The sequence below is a fragment of the Acinonyx jubatus genome, chromosome B1 (assembly GCF_027475565.1).
Source record: "Acinonyx jubatus isolate Ajub_Pintada_27869175 chromosome B1, VMU_Ajub_asm_v1.0, whole genome shotgun sequence".
NCBI lineage: Eukaryota > Metazoa > Chordata > Mammalia > Carnivora > Felidae > Acinonyx > Acinonyx jubatus.
Window position 1 is genome coordinate 109,669,878 of NC_069382.1, and position 22,870 is coordinate 109,692,747.

Here is a 22,870-nt window from a genome sequence, read left to right on the forward strand (position 1 = left end):
TTGAATGAACACAAGGATCTCAGTGTGTTATATCCACAATAACTCACCCATTTTACATACTAATATATTATAGTATTTTGTTAATAAATTTGGAAGACTTATCATTTTCAAATATTGTCTCTCCCTTTCACTACGACTTGTCTTTCTTCTCTGATAGCTATTCAAGTAGTATCTATTTTTACCCTTTTTTATGGTTTTCTCCTCTTACCCTCTTTCATATTTTCCATTCCTTTATCTGTCTATGCTACAATGTCAGAGATTTCCTCAAATCACTCATTCACTTTCATAATTCATTCTGCAGATGATTCTAATCTCTTTTTATACACCTCTATTGGTATTTCTATTTCATTGAGTAACTTTTTTACTCTAGAAGTTCTTTTCCTCTCTCCAACCAAATCTTGTTTTCATATTGTCTCCATTTTCTTCAGATAATTTCTTGTATCCTAAACTGTGCAGGTTAACTCCAAGACAATTTTACATTAGCTTCTGCCAGGCATCTCTATCTGAAGACCATTTTTGTTGTTATTATTGTTGCTATTTGTTTCTTAGTTCAGAATATGTGAGTGAGCGGCTGAATTCTCATGGCAGAATTTTTTCTTGCCACTGTAAATCTGTTATGATTTTCCTCTCTGGTAGTCAGATCTTTTTTTACTAGCCTTCCATTTCAGTGTCTTTGTGAGTACGCGATGGTCCAAATTTTAGGCTGTTGTTTCAGTTACCTTTTGTAACGCTGTGACGGCTCTACACATTGTTCCTTTCATTGCCTTGGGATAAAAATCCAAGCCTTTATAGTTCTAAGCAAGATAACGCTACCTATCCCTGCCCCACCAGCAGAGGGCAGCATTAACACCAGCTCAGGTAATTGTATTTGGCGTTTCAGTTCCTTCATTTTTAGCAACAAGATAGATAGATATATAGATTAGAGATAAAGATAAAGACAGAGAGAGAGATATAAATCATACGTGTACGTATACATGCACGTATACATTTATATGTTAGCTACACGGTTAAAGTAATCCCAAATATATTTTAATAGTTTGGTATATTTAAACGACAGGAAATAACATTATGCTAGCCTGTTGGCTTTTTTTTCCCCCTTGTGTTTTATTAGCTTTTCCAGGACCTATGGATTTTCCCTACTTAGGTATTGTTTTCAGGGGGGAACACACACATATGAACACTCAGCTTACTAGGAAGTCATTCCAGATGAATATATGTGTCAGAAATTGGCTTCAGAAAGTGGAAGCATATCTCTTTTTCCAGAGAAGCAGAAAGAGGCTTTTTTTCCCCCTTCAACAATTGGTATGAAAAATAAGGGTGTATTATGGTCACCTTCAGAACAGAGAATCAATCAACCCACACATTTATTGAGTGTTCGACTTCAAATAAATCCCAACTTTAGGAGCAGTGTTCATGAATTCCTAATACATCACCTTTCTTACTATTTGTATATAAATTTTACAGACCAAAGGATGCTTTACAAATGATATTTTCCTATGAATATACTATTTTCCTTTATTTTGTTTGAACTTATATGTTGCATATTGAAGATTTCAAATTCACAATAATACACTTGTGATTTCAAAACAATTATCCACCAACCACCAGTCATAAGTATTCAGCATAAAGTACAGTCTTTTTTTATTCTATTTTTCTTTAATTCAGCAAAAAATAAAATAAAATTTGGCACGTAACATAGATCATGCTAAAAAACATATAGCTTTTAAAATAACTGCTAACAAGCAAATTAGCTACTGAATAGAATGGCAGCAGATCAATAATGACAGTAAAAGTAGAGTTCTTGCTGATCTCATGTTGTCTGTGAATGCAAACTGTAAAAGAGGTCCCCACAGGCCTCCCACAATAACCTACAAAGAATGAGACACAAAGGGTATTGAGCATAAAGATAGTTCAATTTCCCAAGACAGCCAGCTCTTGTCACATCAAACCACCTATTAGTCACAAACTCATACAACTAAGAATTCTCTGGCCTCCCGAGATCGCCTGTCATCTTGAAGGAGGTAATACCAATGAAAGGCACCAGTTTCTTCTGTAACATGTTTAGTTTATTGTTTTCAATAGATCAAGCAATTTATGATGTTGCTATCATATATAAATAAGGTGCTATACTCTTATTGGAAAATGGCATTAATGTGTCAGTAAATGGAAAAGGAAAGGTAAACAAAATAAATGGGAAAATACAGCAATCTACCTCAAAGAACACACATTCTCCTATTATTTCATATATCTGTATGTATTTAGAATTACTTAAAAAGGTGTTAATTAAACAATAAAGTGCTGTTAGAAATGTAAAACTTTACAGTTTACCAAGTAACTAAAAAGTGGCTGATCAATCTTATTATTTGACAGATAAGGAAAGTGAGGCTCAATTAATATAAGTAAGGTAACATAAGTAGTTTAATAGTAACATAGCACAGGACTCTCGAGTCAATGTGTGAGCACCCTTTAGAACTATTTAGTATGCACATAACACTAAAACATTTCTAATATGTATATATATATGAATATATATATGTCATATACATATTATGTATGTATGTATGTATGTATGTATGTATGTATAAGAGAGAGAGTGTGGAGGGACAATATAATACAATAGGAAAGCTTGTGAATCATCCTCTTTCCAAACACATATTGCATGGCTGCAGGGTGCCAGGTCCTAAGCTAATTGCTGGGGTTCTAAAGATATTTTTCTCAAGATTTATGTACTCTAATGTGAGAATGAAGATGAGTATTTCAATTAGAAAATAATTTAATTGTGCAATGGCTACCTGCCCAAGGTGTTATTTGAGTAAAGAGAGACGTCTACATTGTATTGTAATATTGGTAGGATACTAGAGGCTTTCTAGGGAAGGAAATTTTTTTTAAAAAAATGTTTTTTATGTTTCTATTCAAGAAAAAACAAAAACAAACCCACCAAAAGGTAAAATTATACAAATTATTCAAAGTGACTATTTTAAGGCCACTCCACCCCCACACCCTTTCACTTCCAGGCACCCAGAGGAAAACAGAATTAATTTTAGTGTCTTTCCTTTTTGACACTTAGACTTTTCTTCTGTTTTTAACAAAAATATATTGGTTGTAATACATATATATATATAATTTCCATTTGTTATAGAGAGAGTTATAGAGAAGGAAAATTGTGAGTTAAGTATGAGAAATAGCAGGAGAGAGCTAGATAGAAAGGAAAGAGGCTAGCAGTGCTCTGACAGGAGAAAACTGTGGCAAAAATGAAAAGACAGAACTGGAAAGTAGATCAGGGGAGGGTTGCAGGTGGAGTATAGAGAATCAAAGGCCTCTAGGTGAGGCTTAGTACTTTCAGTTTTGTTTTGCTTTGATTTGTTTTTTATTTTCTCTGTGATATGAAAGGCGTTAGTAAAAAGATCACTCTGCAAGCAGTGTAGAGGGTAAACTGAAAGATGGTGATTCTGGAAGCAGAAAGACACTGTGCAAGGCTAATGGAAGAGCCCAGAGGCTCTGTACTTGGGTAGGATGGAAAGGAAGGAGTGGATTAAGAGGGGATTATATGGAAGGTATAGTCTGGGGTATCAGAGCAGTGTCTGCGGTTATATCCAGGTTTCGGTCTTGGTTTCTCAAAAGGTAAAGAAATGCAAATAAAAGAGAATGTTTCAAAGTGAGAAAAGGGAGTATTTTTATTAATTATGGACATAGTCTATTTCAGACAATGATAGGACATTCAAGTGGAGAAGTTTCATGGGTAATGGGGCATAGAATGCATGTAGCAAAAACTCGGAAGTCATCAGTGCACAGGAAGTTTACAGTTCCACTTTTACATGAACAGAACATACATACAAGGCTAGGAAAGCAAAGGTTCAAGAAGATAGTTCCAGGGCATTTAAACTCTTAGGGAGAAAGCAGAGGAAAGAGGACTCAACAACAGGGCTGTTGCATGACTGGAGAAATAGGAAGATTAAAACACACACACACATACACACAAAAAACACAGCATTACAGAAACCATTGTAAAAGAGTTTTTCAAAAGAAGAATCATTCATTGGTCTCCATGCTGTAGAAAGATCAAGAAGGAGAATATAAAAAGGTCCAGTGAACTATTTTAATTTGAAAGACACTGGCAACCTTAGCCAGAAGAATTTTAGTGTGGTCTTTAGGTTAAGTTCATTAAATTAAAGGGTAAACAGGAGATAAAGAATTGGAGAGGACAGGTATAGATTGCATTTCCAAGAAGCTTATCTGCCATTAGTGTAATAGTAATTATTATTATAATTATTTAGTCTTTTGAGTGCTTGCCATGTGTCAGGCTCTGTGCCAAGTGCTCTGTAGTAAATAAGCCATTAATCATTAAAATCTATTTTAAAAAGTATTGTTATCCTCGCTTTAAAGTGATAAAACTGAAGCCTTTAAAGATTAAGTAATGTGCCTGAGATCCACAGTTAATAAGTCAGACATTCTTAACCATTCTTCGGATACCCATTAACAGACGGAGAGACTTAGAACTTGAAATGGAAACAACAGATGGAAGAAAGGCATTTTTCTTTAATATATAAGAGGTAAGACTGATCATGTTTCTAAACTGATGAAAAGGACCACGGTCAAAGGAAAAGCTGGGGTGCAGGGGACTGAAGGAAAAAGTCTTGGAGAATGCCAGATGTCATAGGGTCCATTATGTGGTTGGAGGAACTATTCTTGTATAAGAGATAAAAATGCATCTTCTAGGACAACAAGACTGAGAGAGAGATGTGATTATAATTACTTAATATATTAAGACTTCAGTTTTCTCTACTATAAAATGGGGATGATAATAACTGGTCTACAAATTTCATTTTGCTTTTATAATGCAAAATAAAATCAGGGAAGCTAAAGAATTTAAACTCGACTGTGCAGTTTGAAGAGTGGGTTTAGCCACAGTTCATTGATATGTATATGTGCATGTTAGAATACTATAAAGCATTCCCAAATAAAGGCATATCATTAGCAAACTTGACCTATCCATGATGTAGTTACAATTTTTAAGTACAACGTGTCTCTAATTGCTCAAAAAGTTTTTTACTCTTCTTTTTGGAACTCCTTGTCTGCACCCGACATTCTAGATCTTCTAGCTCCCCATAATACCCTAGAGCAGTCCCACACTGCTCCAGTATCTACACATCCTTAACTCCCTGCATTTTGTCACACAGAAAATGTCTTCCTATCCTCCCTTAGAAAAAGAGGTGGCTTCTCTCTTTAAAAGCAACTCTCTTGGGGCACCTAGGTGGCTCACTCCATTAAGTGTCCGACTTAGGCTCAGGTCATGATCTCGCGGTTGGCAAATTTGAGCGCCTTGTTATGCTCTGTGCTGACAGCTCAGAGCCTGGAGCCTGCTTTGAATTCTGTGTCTCCCTCTCTCTCTGCCCCTCCCCTGCTCATGCTCTGTCTCTGTCTCTCTATCAAAACTAAATAAACATAAAAACAATAAACAAACGACTCGTTCACCTGTGTCCTCAACTTCATCCCTGAGGACATGGAATAACCTATAGATAAACAAAACTGAGATGTAGTCCTGCTTCTAGTGAATATTTAAGCATACAACTTGGGAAAATACCTTAACCTTAACTGAATTTGAATATCCTAATTTATAAAATGAGAATAATACTAATTTATAACAAAATTATTTGAGCGTTAAGTTAGGTACTTATGTCAAAGGATGTGAAGAATCTGTTCTTATTCCATTTCCTAACCCATAAATTTGTATATTTTTTCTCTAATATCTTCTTTATTTTAGTTTTCCACTATTTATTCCCTCCTTATTTAAGAAAAACTATCATCATATTTTTAGTTTCTCTTTTTCTTTCTTTCCCATATAGTCTTCTTCTAACTTCTTTAATGAATTGCCTCAATAGCCAACTTCACTCATATGCCATTTTCACATCTACTAGTCCCTCCAGATTAAATTTTCTATAGAAATCAGCAAAGGGCAGGCTACATAAGAGATGCCTGTTGGATTAATGAATGAGTAAAGAATGTGTGTTTACAAGTTCATTTTATAAACACTTCAGTAAACTATATCTTGATTACAAAATCAATAAGCTAAGCCACACATTTGGTTTATACAAATGAAAACACAAAATGGATTATTATATCAATATCAGTAAATTTGGATGTCAGCAATGGCAGAACAAAGATCATCACTATAATGGCCCAGCATTTTACACTTTACTAGTTACATTGATTTCACTCGGAATGCAGGTCAGTGCTGGATCTTGAAGAAACATAAGGACATAGCTGAAAAGAGACAGCAGGAAAATGGGGGGGCAGTTTGTTATTACATCTTTCACTGAGTAAGTGTCATTCTTCTTTTATTATTATTTATCAAAATAAATTGAGAGGATTTAATCTATACTATTGCATTACATTACTATATATTACTATATATACATTACTATATATACATATATATTACTCTACTATAAATTACTATATACTATATCATTACATTACTCATCAGAGGGCATTTATTTTTTTAGAATGTGATATAATAAGCGATTTTAGCTTTCAAGAAAACATAATAACTCCGACTGGTTGCCAGGATCCCATCTGAGGACGATGCTTAATAGTTTTATTTTTTTCTCTATACCACGAGTTTTCATCTCTCCATTACTCACCAAAAGGAGAATGTGGAAGCAATCCTTACATGAATATTTTTTTCATTCCCCCTGATACACCCAGATGGCTGCTTTTCTAGTACACATCACTGTGAGACCCAATTCCTGGATCAAGTAATATACACTTGGTATGTGCTGGGATTGGAAGAGAGCCTGAAATTACTCTCCCACACCCATAGCTCTTCCATCACATTAATTGCCAAAAATAAGCTAACGACATATGAACCATCTCTACAAGAGAATAGTCAAAATGCAGTCTGATTGTTTGATTGAATCATCTACTCGTTCAGTATTAAGTGCTTATCTGGAGCTTACAGAGTCTAACCCAGTAGACAGAAGCAGCGCTGGAAAAAATATATTGCAATTTACAGCAGTCTTTAATTAGAGAACAAACAGCCATATATAACATGGGTATGATTCAGGAAATATGGTGATTATAGCTGTAAGCAATAAAAGAAGAAATTCAAAGCACGCTGGATCAGTTGGGTAAAATTTCATGATGGATACGGGACTTGCATGAAATATTGATGCGTGGGTAGCATTTGAATAGTCTATGGGTATGAGACAGATATTCCTATTGGTGAAACAATGTGGATATGTGCACAGCTTGGAATAAGCTGAGAATGGACATGTGTATGGGGTCAAAGACTCACATTCTGGAATTATAAGAGATAATCCTAAATATGTAGATGAATTTTGGAACATCTAGACCAACTGTATATCCTATATAAAGTAGGATATAGACAATGTAATAAAGGCTTTTTAATTGTGCAGATGACTGTTGAAGCTCATTAAGCAGATCAAATGCCTATACTTATGGAACCAAGAGAAAGAGTATCAAAGCCATCTGATAAGAATAAAATTTCAAATAAAAAATATCTCTAGACTGATAAGTTCCTAGTTATATGTTGTACATAGGGGGCAAAAAAGTATCTATTGCAAACTTTTTATAGAAAAGAATGTATTCCTTTAGTTCCAATAACAATAGGTAGAAGGTAAGCTTCATGAAGTTAGAACGTAGTCTGTTTTGTTCACTGCTATTTTCCCATTGTTCTGAAGTTTTCTCGATATATGGAGGCACTTAAAAACAATAAATCTATGTAGAATGAAGAGCTGATATTAGAGCGAATAGCATGATCACTATTTTACAGACACAAAAGCTGAAACTTTTACAGGGTTTAAACGCATGCCCACTTGACACCAAACTTTACCCTCTTTATTTGGAAGAGTGAATAAATGACAGAGTCAGAATTCTCATTACAAATTTGCAACTTCTATCTCCTTCAGCAATCTAGCTCTGCCATAGCTCAGGACGCAAAGATGTGTCTCAGCATAACCTATATGTCTTAACAGAAGAGGGAAAAAAGGATTTCTCTTTTAATCCTACCCTATCCTATCCTGTCCTATTTGTCTATGTATGTATGTATGTATGTATGTATGTATGTATCTATCCACCTATCTATGCATCTATGTATCTATCTATCATATCAAATCACATCACATCTCTCCCAAAGTGTATTATCCAAAAGAGGCATGACTCAGGAAAAAGCACAAGGGAGAGTTTGCCTGTTTTGCGTCTGTCAAAAGCAATCAGGTTTCTTCCCCATCGTTTCTGCAGCTTCTGGCCAGGCCCTGAGTCGGTGATATTTGTGAAAAGTTTAGCCTCACGGACTGAAGGCAATGCAGAGAAGACCCTTGTCCCTCCTTTCCTTCAGGGTACTTCCACAATTCAGGGTTCAGATAAAAACTTCGCATGTGTTTTATGTTAGCCATTAGAGGTGTGTTTTTTAGAGCTGTCGATAACTATTCTTTTTTTCCTTCTTTTTAAAATGTTTACAGTAGGAGGGAGGGAGGGAGAAGAGACAGAGAGACAGAGACAAAGAAGGACCGCGAGAGAGGGACTGCAGATATAAAGATGGCAACGGACCCAACACAGGAGTAATGAGAATGCAAATCCTTCCATTTGACCCACCACTGACTTGGTGAAGTCTTCAGCGGCTTGGCGGCCTCAGAGTCTATTTGATGTGGCTCTTTCAACCCTTCTGTGTGTTTACATAGCCAAATCCACTGGGCTCTTTTCCCAAACCTTATTTTTTAAAGGTCTGTTTCAACTAGCAGTTTGGGATCACTTATCCACTCAGCTGAGTTCCATTGACAATTATGTTAGCAATATCATAGTAAAAATAAGGAAATCGCTGTATTTAGAAGAATATTAAAATTCTTTTATTTGGCCAATGTAGAAATTATTTTGTTTTCATGTTAATCATAATGTAAGTGTACATCCACAAATTGGATTAAAAGAAAAAGCTCAAAGCATGATTTAATCAAATTAAACTTATAGAATCCTATAGCTCCTTAATAGTACTTACCAACATTTTAATATATTAATTATGTCATTTTAAGTTTATGTCTACTTCTTCTGCTTTATAATCCAATGAGGGCAGAGTCTCTGATGTCTTTCTCAGCAATATACCCTGCTTTGATATAGTATCTGACAACAAATAGATAGGTACTCAATAATTAGGTATTGGTTAAAGAAATGAATGGCTATTGAGTGCATACTATATTTTCAATGTGTTTACTGAGGATAGAAACATACCAAACAACATAAGTGGCTCACATTAAAATGCTGTAAAAGTTTATATGAGCGCAACAACTTATTCAAAAAATAGCATAACTTTCGTGGTGGTTCATTTGAAAAGCCATGACCACTATGCACCTTCCATTAAGAAAACTTAGGGATTCCTTTCAGCTTATGAAATATCCTATCAACCAACCTGTATGACCATCATGTACATCATCTGCAACAGAGAGTTCTGTTAAGCAATAAATCTGAGGGGGATGGTTACTTTAGCTTTGAGAGTTTCCAGGTAAAGCAAGTCAATTTCTCATCAGATCTTAAAGATGAATAGCCACAAATTGTAAGCTTCTTGTGGCCATTTCAAGTTTCTTGAAGTTTCCACTATAGCATTAGCTCCTTGGTATATATATAGGAGATTCAGTAAAATAAATGTTAGAGTGAAGACAGTTTCCAGTAAGTGGAGAAAGCTGTATTACATATCAAAGTCTATTATTGCATTGACAGCCCTGGACACTTAAACGGTGTGCATTTTTCTTGAAGCAAATATCCTTTCATAATGAAAGGGGGGGGGGAATGTATTCCAGTAGATGTTGTGAAGCAAGCAAGGGAGATAGCTAGATACTTAGTACAAATCCATGGTCCCTTCCCCTGCCCTTGCTACATAGAACATAAATTTCAAAAGAGAAAAGTAATACTCAGCAAGGCTTCCAGATATCCCCTAGAAAAAGAAATTCCAAAAAGGAAGATAATCAGAAGAGAAAATGATGCTAGAAGAACACTCAACACAGAAAGAAAAACTTTTGTCTATTTTATTGTCCCACTAAATATTCCCATTCCTAGTTCTTGTCTGAAACATTTCCTTGAATTTGTCCCAATCTTTCTCCTTAGTGGGGGATCAAAGGATTAATCTTAAACTCTTACTAAAGATTGGAGCCTAATAATATGCCAGCTCCAATATTCCAAAATCAGCAAATGCGGATCATTGCCTCTTGAAATTTATTTATTCACTTGGCCAAGGACTATCAGCTGCCTACTATGTGCCAATCACTGTTCCAAGGGCTGCGAATCTGGTAATGAACTAAACATAAAAGTCGGCCTTCATAGAACTTAATATAAATTATCTTAGAGCTAGATGCTAAACAGAGTGCTTTATCTCAATTATTTGATGGAATCCTTCAAACTCTTTGAGGTAGGCACTGATATTACTCACATGTTACAGATGAGGAAACTGAGTTTTGGTAAGGAAAGCAATTGCAAAGATGACATAGCTGGTATATGTCAGAGTCAGGAACCAAACCAGTCAGCCTACAGAGTACTCACTTGAAATGGCACTCTACACCGCTCCTAATGGATTTGAGAAGGAGTGCAATGAGAATGCGTGCAAAAAAAAAAAAAATCCTTTATTTTGTGTGATCTAAAAACACTTGACTTTCCACTTAGAGCTCTATGGCTTCTTTCTTTAAGAAAATGTCTGAAATTTGGGATAAAAGGCCAGTTTCCTTACCAAGGCACCTCTTTAGTAGATCACTGACTCTTGCCCCAGCGATTACAGAAGACAGAATTAAAAACAAGGGGAATATGCTTCCAGAACATCATGGTGACTAAATGATTGGAAAAACCTAAAAACCAAAAAAAAAAAAAAAAAAAAAAAAATTATAGTTACCTGACAGCTATTTTAAGTCAGTGCTAGACATGGAAGGAAATGAAAATATATTTCATTTTCAACTTATATTGGCAACCTGTTGTAATAACCGAGTGGTGGATGAAACATAAATCATCAATAGTAAATATAATCATCATCATCAGCTATTATTTATAGTATGCCTCGGGTATACAAAAGTCAACTTCATTTTAATATATCAAGGCTTATAAATTATTATAACATTTAGAAATAAGAATGTAACTTTGTTTGAGTGAATCATTAAGCTTTGTATGACCATAAGCATCTCTTCTGTTTATTATCTCTGCCATGGCACCCCACCCTCGACAACAGAACAGCTACTGCTTTAATCCCCATCATCTTTATCTCCAGCATTGTTTTTCTCACATTTATACAATCACCTCTAAAATGAACAATTTCTCTCTGGGCCGCATAAGTTTTCCAATCCCTTCTGAGATGTGCCTCTGAGATTCAAGCTACCATCATCAATAGCCTCCTCCTAGCCAGTTTTCTTTAGGTCTATCAGCAGATAAAGTTCTATGATCTACAAAGGATCCGCAGCCAAAAAATTTTGGTCCCCTGGAAACACTTCTAAGGCATTTAGAATTTCCCCCATTTACCTTCAAAATAAAAATAACAAGGTAAGTCACACTAAATTAAAAACAATAATATGCTCTAATATTTATGTTTCAAGGAGGAACGAGTAAGAATAAGGTTTACTCCAAACATGACAATAAATAACATTTTATGTAAGAATTATGTGTATGCCACAAATTATCCCTCGGAAGGCGAATGTGTTTCCTTTGCATTGTCTAACTAGCCACAGGTTTCTTTCTTCATGCAAACCAGTCGTCAGGAAAGCAAAACCAACAAAATTCAAAGTGGCCTCTGTGTGGATAGAGCCTCAGTCTAGTTTATAAGCTTGGACCCAAGGGACGTTATCTCAGATGCCTCTAGAATGAAATGGAATTAACAATTACACAGATCTCCTCCACTAGAATTGCATTAAAAATAATTTAACATACTTGTTACGTATACTTTAATCATATTATCCCATAAGTAACCAGCCACTGATCTCAAAGGTCAGTATATAATTACAATGTATGTACAAGGGGGAATACAGCCCTAGACATTGGAATGTATTGTTGCCTCTACAATTCTTGCTTCCTCCTTTTCTTGTACAGTTCATTCAGAGAAGCTAGCTTCTTACCTCTCTCTGTAGAAAATACAAATGAGAAGTCTTAGAGGAGAGGCACTATAGATCTGGCACTTTGCTTGAAATATAACAATATGTTGTCTTCATATAGAAAGATAATATCATTAAAATAGCTTTGTTTCATCTGTCTTAAATCTAGTATGCTCAGAGGTATTCACTCTGTCATGGAATGAAGAATCTTAATTAGCCATATGTATATGTGACTCATGACCTTTCCCAGACATGAAAAAATAAATGCACTTTTTCAACAATCTCGATGCATATGTTTTCATAGCAAAGTGTTGTTCATCTTGACTGCTATTTTCAGAGTTAGACTGTACTTTCTGAGCATGGAATGGGAAAAATGCCCCTTCGGTCTAGTTATCTATCCAGGAATCCATTATTGAAACATACCAAACAAGTAAGAAAATTACATGGCCACCTTATACTGTTCTCGGGCATTCAAAAAATTAGCCATACATGTCAATTTAGAGAGTAAAAGAAACTCCCTTCCTGCACACAGAAAGCCAGAGATGATGTGATAGAAAATAACAGCCTAGCTTAATCTCTGGCTCTTTCTGGTGCTGTACTCTTGCATCCGCCCAGCAAACAAGGTTTGCTACACAGAGAAAGGATGAAGGTATAGATATCTGTCTCTCTCTATATATGTATAGCCAGATGCCACGACCTTCTATGTAAAGCTAACTCTGCACATTAAAGGAGAAATGCTAAGTGTTTTGCTTTCAAGGCAACATTAACACAAGTCAATCAATGTCTGTTAGCCAAAAAATGGAAGCACTGATGGGCCTAGGTTCCAAAGCCTAGTGAGAACAAAACAGGAGAAAAACTACCATTCCCTGAGTGAATTTTATGGTGAGGAATTGTAGGCAGTCATACACTGATAATCTGATAAAACAGTTTCCTAATGTGTTTTATCTCTAAGTGCTGATAATCCCACCCAACACTCTGTCAATTTGTGCCCATAAATGACTTGCTTTATAGCTCCTAAAGTTCTGACTTCTTTTTCCAAACTAAATGTCTCCAATTTTATATTCCTCAAAAAATATAGATTTTTTTCTATTTAAGGAAACAGGTGATAGATAGATAAATAGATAGAGCATTAATAAAAAAACAGACCAATAAAAATCCAGATTTTAATGGGAGTGATCATCAAAAAATTTAAAGCAGAAACATTTATTTTTTTTCTGAAAATAAGAGAAACATCTCAACCAATAAGAAAATTATATTAACATATAATTATTTTTTTTCTCCCAAGTATACTGCCTTAATGATAGAGTAGCCATAGTAAATTCATATATTTTCTGGTCTTCTGTCCAATAGGACCATATTTTGACTAACTGCTTGTGTATCTTTTGCATATATTATACATACATACATATGTATATGTATACTTGCATATGTGTATATAATATATATATATATACACACACATATATATATAAGGTATTATATATATATACATTATATAATGGGCATTATATATATACACATATATACACATATACGTATATATGTATATATGTGTGTGTGTGTGTGTGTGTGTGTATACATATATATATATATATATATAAAGAAAGAAATAGGCGTGCCTGGTGGCTCAGTTGGTTAGGCAGCCGACTTTGGCTCAGGTCATAGTCTTGCGGTCTGTGGGTTTGAGCCCCCATCAGGCTCTGTGCTGACAGCTCGGAGCCTGAAGCCTGCTTCCGATTCTCTGTCTCCCTCTCTCTCCGCCCTCCCCTGCTTGCTCTCTGTCTCTTTCTCAAAAATAATAAACATTAAAAAAAAGAAGAAGGAAAGAAATAGTCTATGTAGTTGTATAATTGAGATTTCAATAGCTATTTCTGCTTGTTTGTTTTTGTCGTTTTGAGTATCTGGCAGCATGCTGCTCTATGACATTTCCATTTTAGGTTCTGCGTAACAGTGTTAGTCATCCCAATGGTTTTAGCTGCTATGAGTCACCGTTTGCCAAAGTTGCCTGTTACCACTACCCAAACATTATTAAAGAGCTGTGTTCTCATGTATGAACCTTAATGTTTGCAAATGCAATATACTGATTAGCCATCATGAGTTCAAGACATGACCTCCATGTTTAGGTTTTATGAGTTAGCAAAACATGGGCTTTATGAGATCGTTCTTCTCTCAGTGTCCTCAGCATTTTTATTTACCTTTTCCTTCTTTCTCATCAGAGAACTTGTTTCCATGAGTGAAGTTTTAATTTGTCCACTTGAGAAGACATTTGTTCACTTAGTATAGGATTTTCATCCATCTCATTCTAATTGTGTCTTTTTTTAATTTAATTTAATTTTTTAATTTGAAATTTATTGTCAAATTGATTTCCATACAACACCCAGTGCTCATCCCAGCAGGTGCCCTCCTCAATGCCCACCCCCCACCCCCCATCAACCTTCAGTTTATTCTCAGTTTTTAAGAGTCTCTTATGGTCAATTGTGTCTTAAATCGATCCTTCTTTCTTTGCTATATCTCCTCTTCCATCTATAAATAAAATCAAGCTTCCATGTCTTGGAAAAGAAAATTCTATTTTCTACCAGGATCATTACATATCTTGCCTGAACTATTACAATAGCTTCCAGCATGGTCTCTCTGCTTCCAGTCTTGTTCCCCGTGACACAGTTTTATTACAACAATCACAGTGATCTTTTTAAACTATGAATTAGGTTATTAGCATCTTTGCTCCAAATTCCTAGATGATTTTCCCTGATTTTCTCACATCCTCCAGTCTGAGTCAGGTGCCCCTACTTTGTACTTTTAGAATGCTCATGTATACTTCACTATGCTATGCTGCAATAATTATTTTACTTGTGTCTCTCCTGCACTGAAATCTTTGAATTCAATTTACAGTAAAATACCTGTTTTTGTATCTACCATGCCTAACAATAACGCATGCTTAATAAATTTTTCCTCAATAAATGAAAAAGTAAGTGAGTCTATTCTGAAACTGTAGAGCTCATGTTTTTTCTTCTATCAACTTTTATCAACCTTCTGAGGGTTACATTTACATGCTCTTTGTCCTTCTTTAGCATTGTCCACTCCACTGCACTCTAGCTTTTCATTTCTTTTATTTCATGAAAGAATGATAGCAAATGATAATCGGTCTTCAAAGATAGACAAAGATCGTTCAAGGGAAAAAACTTAGACTTATAAATGAAAAACCTAGATCAAGTCCTTTTTTGCTTATCATATACCTTTGGTCATCACTTACTTTCTTAGTTTCTTCATCTTAAATGGATTTATTGACTTCGTATAAGATGCAAATATTAATATTTGAGAAAACATTTTGTAAGGTGTCAACCTCTACGCAAATAATAATGCAGGTAAGACCTTATGATTTAGGCAGCTGCCACGATTCTAACGGTGTCAACTGTTTCAACTTTTTTAATACAACAGCTGTATAAGGTGACATGTCTACATCTAATGGAGATATCTATGTATCCCCATTTTACAGGTGAATACATTGAGGCATAAAGATGTTATGTGAAGCACCCATGAAAACACAGCAAATAAGTGACAGAGTCAGGATATGATCCCAGGGCATCAGGCTGGAGATTCTGAATTCTCGACCCTTCTCTCTTTTTTTCCACTGTACAGTGATGGCCTCCATCTCTGCTAAAATATCCTAAAACGCCTTTGAGATTTCCGGACCTTCTTTGCCTCATGTGTGTTTCTCATGAACAGCTCTGCCATACTTTTTGAGCCTTTATATAAAATAAGCTTGAAGAGTGAAATGAAAGGATATAAAACAAACAAACAAGCAAAAACCCAAAACAACAAACGGAAGTTCAGGAGAAAGACTCAGAAGCGTCATGGCATGACCATGATCAACCTCACTGTCTAGTTGGCATGCAATTACTGAAAAGGATTTTGAGGAAGGACGAAGCAGATTGAGGAAATCAAAATGTAAGTTACTTTTAATTTTTTTTTAACGTGTATTTGTTTTTTTGAGACAGAGACAGAGCATGAACGGGGGAGGGTCAGAGAGAGAGGAAGGGGCTCCAGGCTCTGAGCTGTCAGCACAGAGTCCGACGTGGGGCTCGAACTCATGGACCACGAGATCATGACCTGAGCCCAAGTCGGTCACTCAACCGACTGAGCCACCCAGGCTTCCTGAAGTGTAAGTTGTTTTTTTTTTTTTTTTTTTACACTTCCATATTCTGTCTCCTTTCTCCCCATGTCAAGTCTTCCTGGCTTTTTCCTCCTTGAAGTTCACAGAGACAGAACCAAAGGTGAATGGTGGGGCTGGAGCCCGGCAGGCAGCTTCTACCAGGGCCTTGGCCAGCGGGCAGCCAGAATCCCAGCAAACGTTGGACGTACATACATCCCACGTCACTGCAGGCACTGTGTGAAAGCACCCCAAGAAAAAACAAATCAGGCAGAAACTCATGAGAGGACAAGTCATCTCAAAACCTGGAATAGTAGTGCATAGGCATTTCCTGAGACCCACCCCAGTGATGAATTCAGAACAGTGTTCGGCTCACAGGTTTCACTGACCCAGGAGCACAGCACCTGTAAAAAGATAGGAGTGAGGAGACTTCTTAATTAGGCAACTTCTCAGACACTAGAGAAAAATCTACTTTCATCCAGTTTTTTTTTTCTTGAATGGTAGAGAGATATTTGAATGCTACTTTTAATTTATAAATGTTACAATCTCAGAAACTCAGGGATAAAGCAGCCAAGACATCAGAAAAGAGTTTTGTATAATCATTTGGATTCAAAGAGTGATTCCTGCAGTAGCTCAGTATGACAAACTGAAGAAAAAGAAATTAAATGTAGTTTCACAAATACAACACAGTGATTGATAATTTGAGTCGAGGAATGAAAAGTACTAGCTATGGGGAAGGAGCGAAGAGAATTAATGATGCGTGCTCCAAAATGATATGCTGTAGTTCTCACTAGACAAATTCATTCTGACTTTAACACAAGAGTATCTAAAATATCATGTCCGTTTTCAAGGATTGCATCAATAAACACAATTAAAATTGCTCACTGGAAATTTTGTACTTGCTCTGTGATTTGTGAGTAAGTACGGGTCTTAAAAGTTCTAGGAGGAAAGGGAAGAAGGGAATGCAAAACGAAGAAACGTTATTTTACCAATTTTCAGTTTGAAACAGAGTTCTATTTGAAATACAAAATTTTCAGTAAGTCTTAGCTATAATTTCTCAGTATAAAACAAAAGTAACAAAAATTAACCATATTAAAATACAAGTCTTTTAAAGCTTTCTAATAGCAAACATTATTTCATAGTAAGTATTTTGACAATTGCTTACAATATGTTAATTTTAAATAAATCTCAGTTTCAAAATTTGTTGACGGTAACTAATTGCCAAGAATGCATTTTATTCTTTTAAACCCAAAATACTTGGGAGGAAAAAAAAAAAGAGCCACGACTGCCCTATTGTCTTCCTTGATATAACCTTTCAAATTTACTCTCTTTGCTATGTGTTATTTCTGTAACATACATACTTTCCTCAATGCAAAATGATAATTCTAAACACATTCTCTTTTTCAGTAGTGTGCATGAAAAGCATCCCTACAGTCCAATGTCAATGGTGCAAAGTTGATTATGGCACTATGAAAGATGGCCAAAAATTCAGAAGCAGGCTTAAAAATACATTGAAGGGAACAATGATAAGATAAAATAGTGCCGAGCTCATTATAGTGAACAAAATACTAAATGCTTGAGGATAATAGAGAGGATTTCAAGAAGAGTAGCCATTAAATATCCCAGTATTATAGTATGCTAAATAGAGTACGTATTCTTATGAACCTTTTCCACATCCAGGATCCAAATCAACATCGACAACTGAACATGATCAGTATCAGTTTGAGTTTTGTCACAGTTAACAAGCCAAATTGATGCAGATCAAAACACCTTTTTCATGTCGGAATAGAGCTTGGTTGTCAAAAAAGCATAGTGATGAGTGACCGTGGGGAAACATCCCGGCAATAATCAATCGTCAATCAGTCATGGAAAGTGCTTATTCTGCTCTTGTACGAGCCTCTTCATTACTGGCTGTGCACTGATCTCAGGAGAGAGAAGATAAAGGTTCCTTTCAATGAATAAAGCAATAGTTTCTGCTCAGAGAGAGAGAAATGGAGAGCAAAGCGACCTAGACTTGGTTTAGAAATCATTTTTGTTTTCTAATTGTTTGGGTTTTTCTTTTTCTATTTAAAAAGATAGCTTTTTAAGAGGTGGCAATAGAAATAACTAAAATGGTGCTAAAATTTGCTTTCCTCAAAACCGGTAATTCGTCATTTCCTTAAATAAATGTCATAAGTCAGAGATCTAAATCTGCACAGTGGAAGCTGATTAATTGAAGTGAATATGTTCTCTTTAAATATACACATAAGAATATTTCTCTACGTGTATATATGCGGAATAGAGTAATGGTACACGGCAGCAATATCTTAAGAATATTAAAAGGTTAATCAAAATATTGGTTTCAGGTAAAGTTTACATAGTTAAATAAAATGTGTACGATGTATAAATGTAAGCGCAAAGGCAGAACATTCAAGTGGCTTGAATTTACAGATGCCCTTTTTTGGGGATATTAAAATTCTGTCCTCTTGGGATCTGTACATAATAACCTTGAATCCCACCAGAAGGCCAAAAAAAAAAAAAGTCATTTCTTCTCTTCTGCCTGTTTATTTTTGAAGCAGATGCATTCTGTATTCCTTAAGTGAGTCCACAACCGCTTGGCACCTACCCTCAGCTACTAAACATAACTGAATGCTTATGGTAGGAAAGATGGTAAGGGAAATAATTTTCAATGTATTTTCATAGTGGAAAACAGGTTTGCCAAAATAGTTTGACTTTATGAAAGAGGAGAACAGCTGTATTTGGTTTATAATAAATCTTTCACAAATCAGTAAAAGCAAATAGACAGCACAACTGCAACCCATAAAAGTGGAAAATATTAAACAACAGGCAGTGAAGTTGTTAAACTTTCCCACAGACACTGCAGGTTTGAAAAAAAAAAAGAAAAGAAAGAAAGTCTAGAAAATCCACACATGCGACTCACATGAAAAAGTAGACCAAATCACATCAGAAGAGGAGAAGGAATTATTGCTGATTAGAGGAAAAATCCTGTTAAGGTGACTTTTCTGGGCATCGGGATGAAGGTGTCCACGGCAGTTTCCTCCTCCTATTACTGAATGTTAGTGCAGAATAATTACTTGCTTGCCAAAAATGACAGGACATTGACCCTGCAGACTTATTGAATTCTCATTGCTTGCCTCCAGGCCATGTCGGGGGTTATTCAATTTTGCCTGAGGAGGACAATCTATTATGAGAGATGAGTCAAGAAGGCATCCTCCTTGATTGCCCACCAAAACCATTATCGTAGCACAGAGAGGGCATCGGCAGGGAGTGGACAGACAAGACAACACTGATCTCGATTACCCAGGGACAAGATACAATTTACATTACTTGAAGCCACAGGACAGAGGGCAATCAGCCCTGGGAATAGGGCGGCAGCCCTAGAGCGAACAGGTATTAACAGCAGAGCGGCATCTGAGCTACTTGCTTATGCTAGACATGACCTTTAGCCTGACAAGGTAGTAACTGGTTTGATCTGTAATTATGTAAATAATCGTACATTTCTAAACAGAATTGTTCTCAAAAGCTAGAAGCAAAAACCAGAATCCTAAAATATGAAAATCTGTGGGTCATATTTACTTTCTCACGTCTGTCCTAGATTTTCTGTTCTAAGACAATTTCATAGCCATAGCAGTTGTTTTGACCCAGGGAACTTGTTGCAACAAAAATTGCCTTCCAGTAGAGAAAACAAGAGCCTCGATCCTAAAATGGTCACAATCCCCACAGCCTACAATCCTTTTTTTTTTTTTTTTTAAGTTCTGGATAATGAATGAAAGTATGAAAATATCCTTTAAGCATAAACTCTCAGCGTGCAACGTGCCAGAGTGATGTTGTAAAATCTTGATTTGAGATTCTGCTCAATAAATTAATTTTACGGGGCTAATGATAACATATAAAGAAATCAAACAATGTATCTCTTTAGTCTTGCTAGCTAAACCTTATTGGATCCCAACATCCTGTTCAACTATTCTACTCAATTGGAAAATCGTACACAATTTTTATTTCAGTCAATGAGAAATGCTTTATTACATGTTTTGGAAAATGATTTAATTGAAAAACACAAATGCTTACATTTTTCTGTAGTTATCAGGGTCAGGGACTATGGTAGGGATTTCTAAATATAATGATATGTTCAATTTAACATATTGGAATAATAGTATGCTCAAAAGACCTAGTAACGGGGAGATTTTTCTGATCTTGGGAGTTCCTGTCAGTGTGAGAGAAAATTCCAATAGAAACAATGGTTCACATTTTCTAGATAATTATATAAGAATCCATGGGAAACGACTTCAAATATGAAAAATAACCCATGTTATTTCAGAATTCTCCTGCTATGCTATTAGTATATCTGCAGAAGCTGAAAAACAAATAACCTCTTGTTCCCCCATGAACACTGATTAATTAAGGCATGAAACGAGGGTGATTTGTGAAAGAGCTTTGCAAAACAAAAGCTTTGTGTGATTTTATGCTTGACTCCTATTCTGAATGAAGCTAGCAACTAAAGACAATTACAGGAAACTACTAACTTAACAATTGAATATGTACTAGTAAAGGATCAAAAATAACTATCAGCCCCTCTTTTCGAGTTAGAATTTGTTAAATAATCAAAATGCTTTGTTTGGGTTCAAGCCCAGCATATGCACAGATCGATATGTCTTTGATCCCATATATAAGGCACACCTGTCATTCAGTTTAATGGTTTATGAAATTAGAATCAAGAAAAAGAAAGAAAAAAGATAGTACTGAGCTTGGCACACAGTAGGCACTGAAAAAATTTATTGATTGGTTACACAAAACATAGACTTTTGGCAAACATTGGGTTAAAGATCACAGAATAATTATTGCATAGGTCGCCTAGCATTTTACAGTTGAGGAGATGAGCTTCTCATGTTAAATTTGAGCTGGAATCATACTGTGTAGTCTTGGGCAATTTATTTAACCTCTCTGTGCTTCAGTTTTCTGAAGCACTAGGGATAATAATAGTACTTACCTTCTGTGGGGGTTGTACAGATTCGCTGGGCTGATACACTCATAAGAGACATCTATCAGACACTTGGCACAAATTACACTCTCAATAAACTTTAGCATTTACTGTTAACCGTAAAGCCAAAGTTATTCAATTAGGTAATGGTAGGGCAACAACTGAAAAGCAGGCTACTCTTGTATTAAAACACATTATCACTTTTCCTGTGAGGCTCGTTGTTGTTGTTGTTAATTGCATTAATATTGTACATCCAATTTTGAAAAGATAGAAAATCAAATCAACAAAACATATATGTGTGTGTGTGTGTGTGTGTGTGTGTGTGTATATATATATATATATATATATATATATATATTTGAAATAATCCATAACCTCAACACCAAGAAAGAAGCAGAGTCAGCAGCATGGCATATGGTTTACCAAATAGATTTATTTGTACATGATGTATATACAATAAAACCCTGTAATACACTATAAATGCGGTGTAAATTTCATTATATAAATATGGGTAGATTTTCTTGTACATTAAGACAAAGACTAGAGTGAACCTGCACAGCTAGGTACCTGAACAGGAGAGCAAAGGATCTGGTAATCACCTGCCAGTCACAGGAGCTTTATCTCAGGGTTTTATTTTACACACACACATATGTGCATATGTTTGCATTTTTATGCAAATGAAATCATGCTATGATTCATAAAGTTTAGCTACGTACTTCTTCATTTAGCAACAGATTATGAGCATCATTCCATGCCCAAACTATATCACACCGATTAAAATCTTCACCTCTGGATTCAGACAAATGTGGGTTCTATTATTAACTTTGACAGAAGCTGTGTATCATTGAGCAAGTTAATAAGTTTTGCATCTGTTAAAAAAAGAAAAAAACGATTTTAACCATCCAACACATCCATTGGAATAATCCATACTAGGCACATAGTACAAATGCATGGCACCTAATAAGTAAGCTCTGCAAAAAAATACTAGTGTTTTTTACATTTTATTTCTGTGATAATCTTAAATGCCTGGATAGTGCTCTATTTTGTAGTTAGAACATGATTATCCAGTCCAATCCCCAAATCTTAGATGTTTAGAGTTTTCTTGTCTTGCTTTCATCACTATCTTAGAACATGCTGTTGGTGGCCCAACATTTTACAGGTGGGGAGATGAGCCCTTGTGTTAAGTCTGCAGGGAGGGTACAGTTTAAGGATTTATTGTCACCTTATATATGCATTTTTGTCACTTGCCAATTTCTTTCCTTAGCAGCAGTTATTAGAGGCAAGACTTTCTGGGTCAGATAGTACAGGCATTAAAAAAAATAAACCTTTGTATCATATTTGAAATTGCTCTCAGGGAGATTATAACTATTCCATTTCTACCTGCATTATATAAGATTCCCATTTCCATATTGTCCATTTTCTACATGGAGGTGCAGTATATATAATGTAAATTGCAAGATCTTAATTGTACAGCCTTGTGGATTATTACATATGTATACATCAGTGTAACCACGATCCCAGTTAATATACAGAATACCTCCAACACACCGGGATACCTCTTACCTCTTTCCAGTTAATACCTAACTCAAAGGTAAATTCTCTTCTACTTCGAAAACTGTAAAGCTAGTTTTGTTTTGTTTGCTTCTCTTCAACTTTAAATAAATGGAATCTCATAAT